At 43.4% G+C, this 14,632-nt stretch overlaps 1 protein-coding gene across 3 annotated transcripts in view; it reads right to left on the reverse strand.

The window, feature by feature from the left end:
- The window catches only part of LDLRAD4 (low density lipoprotein receptor class A domain containing 4), a 963,403-nt gene that overhangs the window by 164,801 nt on the left and 783,970 nt on the right, over nucleotides 1–14,632 (reverse strand). The window lies entirely within an intron of this gene.

A 14,632-nucleotide genomic window follows, 5' to 3' on the forward strand; every position in this document is an offset into this window, starting at 1 on the left:
TACTGTATTAATCAGACATGTGGGGTTACAGGGCCAACCAGTTGAATGAATGAGACTGCAGTTCAGTTTGCTCATCCCTGGTCTAGGGTGTGCTCTACTTCTTAGTTGTTTGGGGAAAATGTGGAATTGACATTAGAGACATTTTTGCTCCAAGTCACATGATGGACCTCTCAACAGTCAGCTTGGCATGCTTTTCGGAGCTGTTGAAACACGTGCTGCACAGGGTGCTGGACATTGAATCCGTGGGCCTGTTTTGAAAAAATCTCCCGGGCTGATATTGTCTATAATCCGCCCCTGCTCCCAAGCCAATGCCATCTCCAAGAAGGGGTGAGCTGAGCAGCTGTAATGGTAGGTCAGCAGTGAGAAGACACTATTAGCATAGCAGATCCTTCTCCTCAATCTGTTCTTCCTGTTTAAAAAGGAAAAACAAAATGGGTCAGAGGAAGAGAAGCAGTTGCCAGCATTGTGAGTTCATGCTAAAAGTGCCCTGGGCTGCCAGCCTTTCATCTATATCAGGGCAAACCCAAAGTGGAGGGAACATATCAAGAAAATCAATGGAAGGCAAGAGAAAAGATTGATGGAGTGGTATCAGAGGAACAGGAGGGAGATGAAGAGGTAATTAAAAGAGTGGCAGGGGTAGATAGATAGTCACTTGTGTGGTGGGGATGGAAAGAAAAGATGTACATGAGGGGGGAAGATGGATAGGCACCAGATTGGAGGGAGGAGGAATAGGGAGAGGAATGTGAGGGGTGGAAGAAATAGATGAAAAGGAACTCAGGGAGGGGAGGGGAGATGAGGAGCCTGAAAGAATTAGAATTAGGGAGATGAAGAGAAATGAGGGGGAAACCGGAGAAGAAAGCATGGTGTTAGGGTAAAAAGTGTTGTGGCAGACCTTGAGCTGGGGTCTGCTCAGTTTGGGGCTGGTATGAAAGCCAGGTGTATGACCCCCACCCCTGGGGATCCAGATTGGTTCTCAGAGGATCCAAAAGGAATGCTGAAACACCTGGAAGGTGTTCCTAGCACTTGGATGTCACGGAGGCCAAGAGACTGTTTGGGGTCATAAAGGAAGATCCATGAGCTCTTCTCCATGTGTACACTACTGTGATATTCTGTGAAGTTTTGAAGTCTTGCATTAAAGTCTGTAAGTGAAAATTGTGTCTCCAGCATGACTTTGTCTACGGAGAGGAATTATTGTGGAACTGACCTGAACTGAATATTTGGACTGGGATTAAGCTTTACCTAAACTGTGAGTGTTACCTGTTCTATTTCATACCCAAGTCGGAGAGTGTTATGTTATTGCCATAGGGGCAGATTTTAAAAGCCCTGCGCGCGTAAATCCAGCCGGATTTATGCGCGCAGGGGACTTGTGTGCCGGCGCGCCTATGTTGCATAGGCCGCCAGCGTGCGCAAAGCCCCGGGACGTGCATAAGTCCCGGGGCTTTGCTTGGGGGGGCGTGTTGGGGGCGGCGCGGCATTTGGGGGCACTCCGGGGTGGGGCCATGGGCATGGTGCCGGCCCGGAGGCATTCCTGGGGCATGGCCGAGGCCTCCGAACCAGCCCCCAGGCCGGGGAATGGGGCGGCAGCTGGCCGGCGCGACTTTCTCAACAAACATAGGGGGGGTGGATTTAGTTAGGGCTGGGGGGTGGGTTAGGTAGGGGAAGGGAGGGGAAGGAGGGGGGGGGGGGGCTGGAAAAAAAGTTCCCTCTGAGGCCGCTCTGATTTCGGAGCTGCCTCTGAGGGAGCAGAGGCAGGCTGCTCGGCTCGGCGCACGCAGGTTGCACAATTGTGCACCCCCCTGCGCGCGCCGACCCTGAATTTTATAACATGCGCATGGCAGCGCGCGCATGTTATAAAATTGGGCGTGGATTTGTTCGCGCCGGGTTGCGCGAACAAATCCACGCCCGCGCATAACTTTAAAAATCTACCCCTTATTTAACAATAAACCTGTGTTGAGATGCAGATACCTAAGTGAATTGTGCTTGTAAGGGCTTCCAATCTAACACATAGGGGGAGGGGAGATGGAGAGAAATGAGAAATGAGAAAGGGAACATTAAAAGGAATCTGAAGGGGGAGAGAAGAATTAGGAAGGGACAGATACTGGGGGAGAGGAACCTGAAGGTGGATGGGCTGAGAAGAACCCATCATAATCAAAACTTGGTCTATCTTGTTTCCAGGAATTACAGTTACAAAAGTTGGCAACCACATTTGCTAACAATTTTAGATTACTGAGCGAATCTTTTTCAATAAATAGCTGACCTGTTTTGAGTTCTGGCCTTTAACATGCATCTCGATAAGCCATTCCTTAATGGTTTCTACTCTTCCGCCTGGTACTACAATCTATCATCCTCCCTAAACTGGATTATTGCAACTCACTCCTTCTGGGCCTTCCCGCTAGCACCATCAAACCACTTCAGATGGTCCAGAACGCGACGGCCAGAATTCTTACAAACGCCAACAGAAGGGAACATATCACCCCCATCCTCCAACACCTTCACTGGCTGCCGATTAAATACAGGATTCACTTTAAAGCCCTTATGATGATACACAAGGCCTTGCACAACATCTCCCCTCTCAACCTAACTTTTCAACTGCAGCAACACATCGCTAAGAGACCGATTAGAAGTGCATACAAGAACATGCTACTCACCCAGCCGGCAAAAACCTCACTGAGGAAACGCGCTCTTTCCACTGCGGGTTCCCCACTCTGGAATTCGCTCCCGCCGGACTTGCGCCAAGAACCCTGCGCTATGACTTTCAAAAAGAAGCTTAAGACTTGGCTTTTCGCCCAAGCATTCCTGGAGAATTAAGACCCGAGGAATACGATGATGTTAGAGTCCCAGGTCCCCTATCCCCCCTGTACTCATGTTTTTGAGTAGTACTATTTCGCAGTTAAATTAGGCCTTTTATTTTATTTATCTATAAGTTCTTTATTGTTACTTTGTTACAATGTATTCCGCCCCTGAGGCAACAATTTTAGTTACTTGTAAACCGGTGTGATATGTATTTTATACAGGAACATCGGTATATAAAAATTAAAAATAAATAAATAAATAAATATATTGCCCTAAGGTTTTATCATTAGACAGACCTAAGACTTGAAAAACTCATTGAAATAGAAATTTTGAGTATCTCTTACAAAATGCCAGCAGGTACTTCTAGTGATGCCTTTACCATTAAGACTTGTTTTATGATCATTCCCAACTTTTAGTCTTTATAGCTATGACTGTTTGAGAGAAGGTTAAAAATAAGTTTGACACTGTACAAATTTTAAGTGAGAAAATCCTCCACACAATATAGCTGATAATCATTAAAGTGAATGGAGAAAATCAAATAAATTTTATTTGAGTGACCAACATAGGTAGGCATACAATACACATGAATATCATGTTTCTTATTTCATAGTGCACCACCAGTTGTTACGAACACACTGCAGTAATATTGGACACTATTATCCTTTAAAATTAAGTAGATTTTTATATGCAAATTTTAAAAAAATTCTTCTAAAAAAAAGTGGGACGATTAGACTTTGAGACTGATGATTCTAATTTCTAAGAGTATGTTAGAGGATACAGTATCAAAAAAACCATTTAGCTTATTTTGAGGCAATGCTCCCAAAAACTGCTCTTATTTGATGATGGTCTGTCTATACCATTGATAAATCACCTGTGTGTTTGAGGTGATTTTGTGTGACTGGTATTGAATCCCAGCTGTCAAACATTTGGCCATTCCTCAAACATTCTTAGATCACTTTTCATTCTCTCCACTCCTTCAGGTGTGTCCACTCTGTTGCAGAACTTAGTGTCATCCACAAAAAGACAAACCTTTCCTTCTAACCCTTTCACTATGTCAGTCCCAAAGATACTGAACAAAACCAACCCAAGAACGAATCCTTGAGGCACTCCACTTATCACTCTTTTCTCCTCAGCATAGGTTCTGCTTATCACCACTCACTGTCAGTCAACCAGTTTGTAATCCATTCTACCACCTTGGGATTTTGTTCATAATCCTTCTGTGTAGGATAGTTTCGAAAGCATTGTTCAAATCCAGATAAATCTCATCAAGTGCTCTTCCTTGATCCAATTCTCTAGTTCCCCAATCAAAAAAAAATCAATCATATTTGTTTCACATGACCTTGCTTTGGTAAAACCATGTTGCCTCAGATCCTGCAACCCATTGGATTGTAGATATTTGACTATCCTTTCCTTCAGCAGCATTTCCATTAATTTTCCCATCTCCAAGTAAGGCTTATTGGCCTGTAGTTTCCAGCCTCCTTTCTGCTCTCACTTTTGTGAAGTGGAGTAGATTAGCACATGCTTTATAATCCCAAACTTGAAGACTAAAAAAAAATAAGAGGTTGACACAAACAACTCCTCCAAGTATCAGTACCATAGCATGTGGGCCACTATTTTTTTAAATAAATAACTACAGTTATGGCCTAATAATATAAGTCAGATATTGAATAGGCTACACTCTTGGAACAGAATTTAGAGAGGCTACACCCTAACCAAAAAGACAGATATTATCTCTGCTATCTGCACCATTCTAGTAAATCTAAAAATCATCATCTCTAGAGCCACAAAGCCATGGCCCAGAAGGGATTTTCAGCAAGAAAATTAACATTTCCTGTTCAGAATGTTGTCCTACATTTCAGTCTCATGAAAGAAACCCATAATTGTTTAAATTTCTGCCTATAGGTAAGACCCCATTGGGCTGACTGCAAATCATAACTGAATTCCACTGATATATGATATTTTACAACACCACTTAATTACAAGTCATCAATAGCTCCAGGATAGCTAGAGTAATGTACCTATAGCAACCAATTACACAAGGAGGATTTTAGTTAAGGCTGTATTGTGTTAAGTTTCTCCCAGAATTATAGGATTTTAGACAAGTAATGCCATTCTAAAGGCAAAATACAGCTTTCTAAGCAGGTGAGTATGTGTCAGCTATTACCCAGCTTTGGCTCGCCTTCCTGCTTATTACTCACTAGGAAAGTGCCTTGTTGGCTGAGTGATGTGACTGGATTAGCTTGCCTTCTGTTTTCTATGATATGTCCTTGTTTGGAAACCAGCTGTCCAGCTAAGTTGTAATTGAGTAGTTTTGTTACAGTGTCCAAAGAGACTACGTGTTAGCTTTCCAAAAATAAAACCAGTTAAAAGACGACCAATAAAAGTAATTGGAGCTCCTAATCGAGGCAAGAAGAATGTAGGCTGTGAATACCATATCTAGGTCCACTACATTCCACTTGCCTAAAATGTAACAGACAGACAGCACCTCTATGTCTAAAAGGTTCACATTGAGCAGACACAGTTATACTGTTTTGCTCATGGCATATATGCTGCTTTATGTCCTCTGGTACCTTTACTTATTTATTTTATTTATTTAAAATCTTTTCTATACCGTCGCTAAGTTATCTACCATCGCAACAGTTTACATGTTGGCACATAAATTAATGTAGGGAAATTGTACTATCGTACATTCTAACATATAACATATCGTACATTCTAGCATTTAAAATGAGACTTTGAATAAGATAAATTTCCTGTAAGTTAGCATAAAGTGTTGGCATCCATAATGCTGCTATATAAAGATGATGGAAAATGTGTCGTAAGCCTCAAGACATAGAAATAAAGGTCAACAAACGAGCGGTAGGCGATACCTTTTTACTGGACTAACTGAATACTTTTATGACTAGTTTTCGGGAGCCATGCTCCCTCCATCAAGTCAATACACAGCTGAGTTCAGCAAGCAGTGGCGATGTAAAGTGGAAGCTGTAAAGCCCTATAAGGTGTTAGGGTTGGAGTGTGTGTGTGTGTGTGTGTGATACATTGGTAAAGGAGTGAGAAAACTGAGAGAGAGAATTTGCAGATGCAACAGGACCATTTCTGGTAATGGGCGAGGAAATGGTCCTGTTGCATCTGCAAATTCTCTTTTTAATTTTGAATGTTCAACATGCTTAGGCAGTCTTAAGTTCCCTTTTAGTGTCCTGATTGTAAAGTCATTCATTCATGGAATGATCTGACCTGGAACCACGCTTCTTAAATATCAACAGAAACTTAGGTCTGGATTCACCATTCTGTGAAAACGGGGGGGGGGCGGGCCTGCGAAAGCCCGCAGCCTTCGCACCACTGCGGTGCACCGGCTGCTGGCTTTCGCATCGAATAGCGACACCATAAAAGGTGTAGTTATTCGGTGCGCTATGCAGACGATAATGCTAGTAACATTATTGCCGGCAGCGAAAACACCGCCGACTCTACCCCTCCCCACCCTGACTCCTCCTCTCCCCCTAATTTGCATCATAATCGCATGCGCAAAGGCCATTTTCGCATGCAATATGGCCTTATCGCGTGCGTTAGGGCCCTAACGCACACGATAAGGGTTTAGAAAATAACCCCTTAGTTCTCAAAATGCAATATAGCTGTATATATATATATATATATATATATATATATATATATATTTATTTATTTATCCTGCAGTCACAGCCTTTACTCTTCTCCCCTATATTAAGAACTTCTTTATTTTGTAGTATCTTGCTTGAGGAAGGGATCTCTAATAGTCTCTAAAGCTTGCATCTTTAAACTTTCATCAGCCTGATAAAAGCATCACCATCTCTACCCAACATCCTGTGCTACAATGTATGAATTAGTCTTAGCACACCTACATGACAATATTTCTCTAATCTTCTTGCCCTCACTTTTATTCACATTTCTCTAAATTTTGGGTGTTCTGCTTTGTTTTTCTTTACCTGATTCTCTTCTATGAATCTCTTTCTATTTCATGTTGTAAGTTTAGACTCTATATCTGAATTGCATTTTATGTTCCTGTTCCTTTTTTTTTTTCTTCATTTTTGGTCTAAATAAAAAGCATCTTCAGAATATTTAAAAAATCCAAAATACTGACCTGCTTGCTCCCTGTCCTGTCTCTGACTCATATTCACTCCTATACACGGTCTCTTGCATTCTCTCATGAACTATTGTTAGATATGGAGTTGATGACAACAGCAATTTTATTTTTTTTTTTAAATATATGAAGACACCAAATATAAAATTTTCAGAGAGAAATAAAATGTATTTTTGACTGGAAGGGCTTCTAATTCAGTACAGGCTTAGTGCTGGTGTCTCCAAGCCTTTCACAATTCATCAGTTCAGCCTCTGGAACTGAACCCGACTGCATGGAATTAGTAATGGTAATTTCTCCTGCAGTGACAAGCAATATAAAATAAGCTTGCCCGGCACCTATTCATAACTAATTCTTACATCAAACTAAAGAGAATAAATCAAAATCTTTAGGGGATACTAATTTACAGTGCTGAAAGCCATTATCAAAATGAGGTTCACAGTTCAGACTGAGCCATGAATAATGTCAAACTGACATTCGGTGGACCTCACGTGAAATGAGTGTCAGAAGTAAGAGTCCACAGAGAACTCCTCCCCCCAGTACTCTACACAAAGGACATTCAATTTCAGAGGATGCCACTGACTACCTACGCCCTCAAAGGCTAAATATCACATATACTTCACCTAGTCTTGACCACAGTTATACACATGCCCTGCTGGGTATTTGGAAAGTTGAGGCCGAGAAATACACAGGATAAAACAGAAGATAGAGGCCAAAAGACCTGTCTAGGCTACCCTCCTTCCCTACCTGCTACAGTAATGCAGATCCTACTTGGTCTCTGGCTTTACTCTCTCATCTCCCACCAAGGATTTGCTGTACTCGTCTCACACTTTATTGAATCGGATGCCATTTTTACCTCTGTTGGCTCCACAGATACAAAAAACATGACAGAAGATAAAAGACCATACAGCCCACCCAGTCGATCGGCTCAGTCCCTTCTTTTACCTCAGAAATGCTCTGTGCTTGTCCCCTGCTTTCTTGAATTCTGATACTGTCTTTGTCTCCACCATTTCCATTGGGAGGATATTCTAAGCATCTACCACTCTTTCCATGGAAGAAATGCATCCTTATATTGTTCTTGAGTCAGTCCCTTCCCTAGTTTCATAGCATGACCTCTAAAACTTCCTTTCCTCCATAAAAAGAAAAAAAAATGCTTGCTTCTTGTACAGAATTTCTAACTTCAAGGTATTTAAGATGTTGATATTCAGCTGCTATCCGGCTGAACAAGTTAACTGAATAAACGTATCCAACTAACTTGACTGGGATATTCAACGGCCATGCCACTGAATATACCCGGGTATCTATGAGGCCGATGTAATAACAGCATTAAAGCTGCCGCCAGTTTTTGCATGTACTTATGTGGGTTTCTGTGCGCATTTTTCTCGCGCTAGCCTTTGGCGGGCACGTAGTAACGTATTCAGGGTGGGAAAAACGCACAGAGAAACCAGCTTAAAAATACGCGGCTAGTTTAGTGCTAGCGCATGCAAATGAGGCAAATTAACTATTCATGGGCTATGCAGTTAGGTGTGCGTCGATTAGCGTGGGATTTTGTACGCGGATTTTTTAGTGCCCGGGTCAGGGCAGGAGTTAAGTTAAAGCACGTGTCTGGAGGACGGTTTTGCTGGCATTAGTGTGTTTTGTCTGGGATAATCATGGATTACTTTCACTTTTTCCGGACGTTTGTTTCATTCTGCGGGTCGGCAGAAAAAGATCTCTGCTGCATTACTCACGTCCACTGGCCTCTGCCGGAACAGCTGCCATGCAGCTGAAGACAGAACATGAAGGGTATTGACATTGTTCCACTCCTGGCCCATTAATTTCTTCACAGTTCTATTGAAAGGGGAAGGCTTTTGCCCCTGAGAATCATTCGCGGGTCACCACATTAATGCGGGTTTCGGCGCCGGTTTGTGTGCAGTTTATTACACAGGGCTGTGAGCGTACGTTTGTGCACGCTTTTCCGCGCGGGTTTCATATCGGCGTGGATTTTCTGCGCGCATCTCATTAACATATGCAGCCTTTATCACATCCCTCGGAGGTGCCTGCTTTTGTTGCGCACGCTACAAAAAATACGAGCAGGCAACCAGCGCCGATTTCACTGCGAGTCTTATTACATCAGGCCCTAAGAGCTGGGTAAGTTTATTCGGCTAACTTTAGACCTGCTCAACAGCAGGTCTATCTTATTCAGCTAACATTGGGACCGAGGCAATTAAAATGCGCTGAAAGCGGGCGCTGAACACTCAGCGCACGCTTTCCTAACGTGCCCCCAGTCACCTCTAGCACCTCCTTGACAATGGGAGCCCGCGAGCGGTCGGTCGTCCACCAGTTAGGAAACAGATGCTGAATTTATCGGCGTCCGTTTTCCTAATCAGCGCACAGCCAGGGGTTCAGGAAATGGATGCTTGTTAACTGAACCCGACCGCCGGCACTTTTTTTTAAACTTTTTTTTTTTTCTAAATTTTAAAGATTTTTGTTCCTCCTACTTAATATCGCAACAATATTAAGTGCAACGTTTGGGAGCGCTCAGCAATTAGTTTCGCCCCGCGTTGGACGCACGTTGTGGAGGCGCTGATCCCTTTATTGCATAAGGGGATTAGGTAGCGCCTACACCACCCGCGTCCAACTGCTGGTTAAACAGGGCGCTCGGCTGAGCACATTGTATTGCATGAGCCCTTTTGCTGGGTAAGTGCGAATATTGCCACTTACCCTCCTCTCAAGCCGATGCAGTAGCCTGGGCATTAAGAGGCTGTACATTGAATTTCAGTGTCCAGTTTGAATGCACAGGTTAAATGTTTTTACACTGCCGATGCAGTAAGCTAATGCTATGCGAATGCATCGGGAGTTAAAATGTGCATGCACTGAGTTAAACTAGGGGGGAGGGGCTGAACAGGAGACAGCACATAGGTTTTGATGTGCTCCTAATTTATCCAGCTATCTGGCCGCAGTTAGGATTCAAAAATAAACGCGCTGTCAAACCGCTGTAGCTTGTCCTCATGGGTAGGGAAGGGGAGCAGACCTGGCAGTAGATACAGCGTTAGAAACTTTACTCCACCTCTAACCAGGAATAAAGTTTCTAGCATTGAAAAATGTCTGCTTGGCCAGCGTACCTCTCTGCATTGGGAGGGAATGCTTGATGCCCTCATTTGCACGGAATTTCCAAGCAAGGGCACTGAGCTGAGCCCACATTTTTAAAAGCACAGTCTGAGAAGGTGAATCTCCTTCCTGCAATGGGAGTAATGTTTACCTGCACAAAATGCGCATTTGTGTGGGTAAAACTGTGCATCAGTTGAATGAACTTTATTGCACCGACAAAGAAGTTAGGTGGGTAAGCACCACACCCCACCCACCACTTAGCCAAATAATTACTTAGCCAGATAAATAGTTATCTATCTACGTGGTGGCTGCTGAATATGGCTGAATATTTAAATGCCGCCACTTAGCCGGATAAGCCCAAACTTAGCTGCTTAAGTGGTGCGAATATTGGGCCCTAGATATCTGTAAAATATCCCCATTCCCTAAAGTCCCTTTTCCCTTTATAAAAAAAAAACGGAAGAGGAGAGCCAAAATACACCAGACATGGATTATACAAAAAGAAAACCTGTGTTTAGATACTTTAAAAATTGCTGTAACGGACCATAATTTCTCCAGCAGCCGGTTGCCTGTAATCCAGCAAGGCAATAAAAAGGAAAAGGAGGAGGAGATTTTTAAAAGCACATTAGACAGGAAAATGCCCCGGGATGCCATAAGGCAAAGAGCTACACATGGCCCAGTTCTTCTGGGAGTTACTGAGAGCTGTGGCAGCAACTTAAAAATCACTTTCTTAAAAAAAAGAAGAACTGCTCTTTCCGGGACATCTCCTCAGCCTCCACTGTGAAAGGCATGGGGAATGGTTGGGGGGGGGGGGGGGGGGGTGAGAGAACGGCTTGCACTTTCTTGGAAGGCTCTGGACTGCCTGTGCGCAGCTGATCATGTGAGCCTAGGAATGTTATCTGGCAGATTCCATTTCTCTCATGAAGGGGGCGAGACGCCTGTGCCTTTCATTAAGCTGCAGTGATACACAAGAGTAGGGGACACCGGTTCAATGTTAAGGAGGCACATGACGCGGGCAAGAGATGTTTAAGAGGCCAATGCCGTTTGTTTCCCTCTGACAGTGTCACCATCACACGGACGGTGAAATACAAGATGTGGCATTTGAGTGGTGGAGGGTTCAACACAGAATGGGAGCCACATCCGTCCTTATTTAATTGCAGAATTTAAATGGCACCATATGACAGATTACAGAGAGGAACTGAATAGGACTCTATAGGGCCTACAATTAGTAGGCATCTGAGACAACAGAGGTAAGTAAAGTGATTAAGCCAAGGTTACAGCAAGTGTCAATGATGCAAGCAGGTTAAAAAGCAGAACTAGATCGCCTTCTGATCCTCAGTTTAAACCCTTGCACACTGAAAGGAAGGGAAGCCCGCTGCTGAACCATGTGCAGTGCACTCACCAGAGGGGAGGGACGCTGGTATTTTGTTAGGTTTCCTGCAATACCTTATTTCTGAAGAAAGTCCCAGCCTGGGAATGAGGCACTGAATGCACGAGCTTGAGACTGTCCTCTTTGGAGTGACAGAACTGTCCTCTCTCTGGGAATGGTTTGGTCCCATTTTAGATCCGTGAACACTACCAATGCTATATTGTTTTCTCAGAAAGAATGCTCCTGTGTTTAAAACATTTTGTTAAACTACAGTATATTCCATTCCACAGCTCTATATAAAAACTGTAAATAAATGCCTATTTAGGGAGGAGCAGAGTCACTTACAGTTTCCGTAATGCATTGCTCATGTATTAATTATTTCCAGGTCATTCCTTGCATGTGATAGCTGGAGAATTCTCCAGGACCACCCATGCTGCACACTGTCTGCCCTGTGACGCACACTCATGCCAGGCGTTGATGAGACATTTCATTCCATGGTTAACCAAATCAGACCTTGGGTATTGTAACATTTCAGGGCAGGAAAGAAACCTGAGCTGAGATAATTCGTATGCTTGTTCCCTATTAGCATGACTTTTAATCCTCTACTCCAGCAGACAGAAGGATCAAATCAGATCTGTGTTGACAAAGTTTTGTGGCTTTGGTCATCTGACTCAGAGGATCTGAGCTAGCTGAAGAGAGACTTGCCATCCCTAATATAAACTCCTTGGAACAACCAGTAGGCACAGACCTCGTGCTTACTGTTTTTATTCAGACTGTCTGATATATTCTGAGTCAACAGGAGGTGCCCCTCATCAGCTCTGTGATTCAGCACCTCTGATATGTTTGTAATTTGCAGTATTGTGACTAAGTTCCCCTTTCTTTCACTCATCTCATCAGGTGGAAGTACTTGCAAATTATACATAAGCACAAGATGCTCCTTGGTTTTCTTTGCAAGAATTTTAAACTACATACACATGCGTAACGAATGTCCATCCTCAATAGTCAATAATATTCCTCGCAACCCCCACTCGGACAGTAGGGGAGTAGATTATTTGCTATTTTACACACTGACAAGCACTTTCTGCTGCTGGCTGAACATCCATTTTGTGCTAGCAGCAGAGCAGCCATGTCAGCAGTCCTCCCTCGTTGCCGGAAATAGAATGTGAACACCTCACGGACTATTCTGCTGCTTCTGCAGATCAAAATGGGTACTCCAGCAGGAGAGGGTCCTCTTTAATAATCCACTTCAGAGAATGGGAGAATTACTGGGCTGACTGAGACGTCCCCTGTCTGTATTTGCAGGACAATGCATGCAATGCAACAGCTGTGGCCTATGGTTGGGGGTGGGGGGGTGACTGTATACCAAGGCATTTCGTAAAATTTAAAAAATACCCATCCCTCTAATTCGTTGATACGAAGGGCCATGTTGGCTGGGTTCCAGAGGAATCCTTGTTGCACGGCCCTTGGTCGAGGACCGTCATTGTGATGGCCAGGGATAAATTTAGGATTTTGCCGCCCCTATCCACTTTTGGTGCGTTCACCCTCCCCACCTCTTGTGTGGGGCTGTTACAGGGTAGCAGAGGGATGTTCTCTGCTGAATGAGACTCAACAAGGCTGGAAGGCAGCAAATCCTAACCAGCCTGCTGCCCTAGGCACAGCTATAATGGATGCCCATTGACAAATCCAGGACTGGTGATGGCGGGACTGATTTGGGTGGGGGATATTAAGAACCTGTGCGTGATGGTGCCCATAGTCCCCCCAACACAGTCCAGTTCCAACAGAGCAGGAAGACCAAAGGACCAGGAAAAATTGGCAGGCTCAAAAAATAAATTAAATTAAAAACTACATTAATACATATAAGGTTCATAGATGCTTTATAATAAGATACGTGCAGTTGCTGGTATGTCTCACTATTTTAATTTCTGATTTATATTCTGCCTTTCCTGAATGGTCACCCATTTCAAAGCAGATTACATTCAGGTACTGTAGGTATTTCCCTGTCCCCAGAGGGATTACAATCTAAAGGCCTCATTGACGAAGCATTTTTCCCATTGACACAGAATGGGACAAACGTTTTAGTGAATGAGGCCCTGAGTTGGTCCCTGAGGCAATGGAGGGTGGTGAAGTGACTTCCCAAGGTCACAAGGAGCATCAGTAGGAGAAGCAGGGTTCAGATTCTGGCTTCTCTGCTGCTCTAACCACTGGGCTACTCCTCCACTCCACTATTTAAGATCTCTGCTGTGCACAGGTTTGGCTTGTGAGAATCATCTTCCTTATATGTAGCTCTCTGACTCTGTGCCTGTGTAAGCAATATTTGCAAATCCTGAGCTCCCGGATAAATCTATGTAAATTCTATGCTTGCCTCTTCTCGCTCTGGGCAGTGACACAATAATTTGTCAATAAGGATGGACTATGTCCCTTTAGCCTATGTGTGAGTACAGCAGAGGGAGATTAAAAAATGAAAGTCATAAGGAAAATTTACCAAATGGAAAGTTTTAAGTAAGAAGGAGGGTCTGCCATGTGAGAATCAGGAATGGCATGATTTCCATAACATGAAGGTAAGGAGTCTTTTCAGTTCCTGAATGAACTGATAATGCTGTATTCTCAGGATAGCAACATTGAGACATATAGAAATATATGACCCACCAAACCCGGAATTGTGGAACCTGTGCATTAAACTTCTTTCTGGCTATATCCAAGCAGATAATGTCAGACTCAACTGAAGCACAATATGGTCTGCCGAGAATTGTGGAATCAGCTATACATGTGATCATAAGCTCACTAATGTCTCCAGTATTATCCACAGATTAATATTGTGGCTGGGTTGAGAGCACATTTCTCCCCAAACACATCTCAGTTTGCCCAGAGATTTCAATTCTGTGAGAAGATGCAATGTCTTCATGAAAGCATCGCAGCTTACATTGCTGAACTTCAATGATTAGACTCTGCAACTTTTTCAAAACTGTAGACAATGACCTGTGAAATTGTCTATAGCAATTGTGATGGACCTTGGCAACATCACCTCTTTGCTAAGGCTGACCTAACCTTTATGGCCACTAGAGCAATAGCTAACCCCAATATTTAAAAAGGGCTCCAAGGGCGATCCGGGAAACTACAGACCGGTTAGCCTGACTTCAGTGCCAGGAAAAATAGTGGAAAGTGTTCTAAACATCAAAATCACAGAACATATAGAAAGACATGGTTTAATGGAAAAAAGTCAGCATGGCTTTACCCAAGGCAAGTCTTGCCTTACAAATCTGCTTCACTTTTTT

This window comes from Rhinatrema bivittatum, chromosome 2, assembly GCF_901001135.1.
Source record: "Rhinatrema bivittatum chromosome 2, aRhiBiv1.1, whole genome shotgun sequence".
NCBI classification, from domain to species: Eukaryota; Metazoa; Chordata; class Amphibia; order Gymnophiona; family Rhinatrematidae; genus Rhinatrema; species Rhinatrema bivittatum.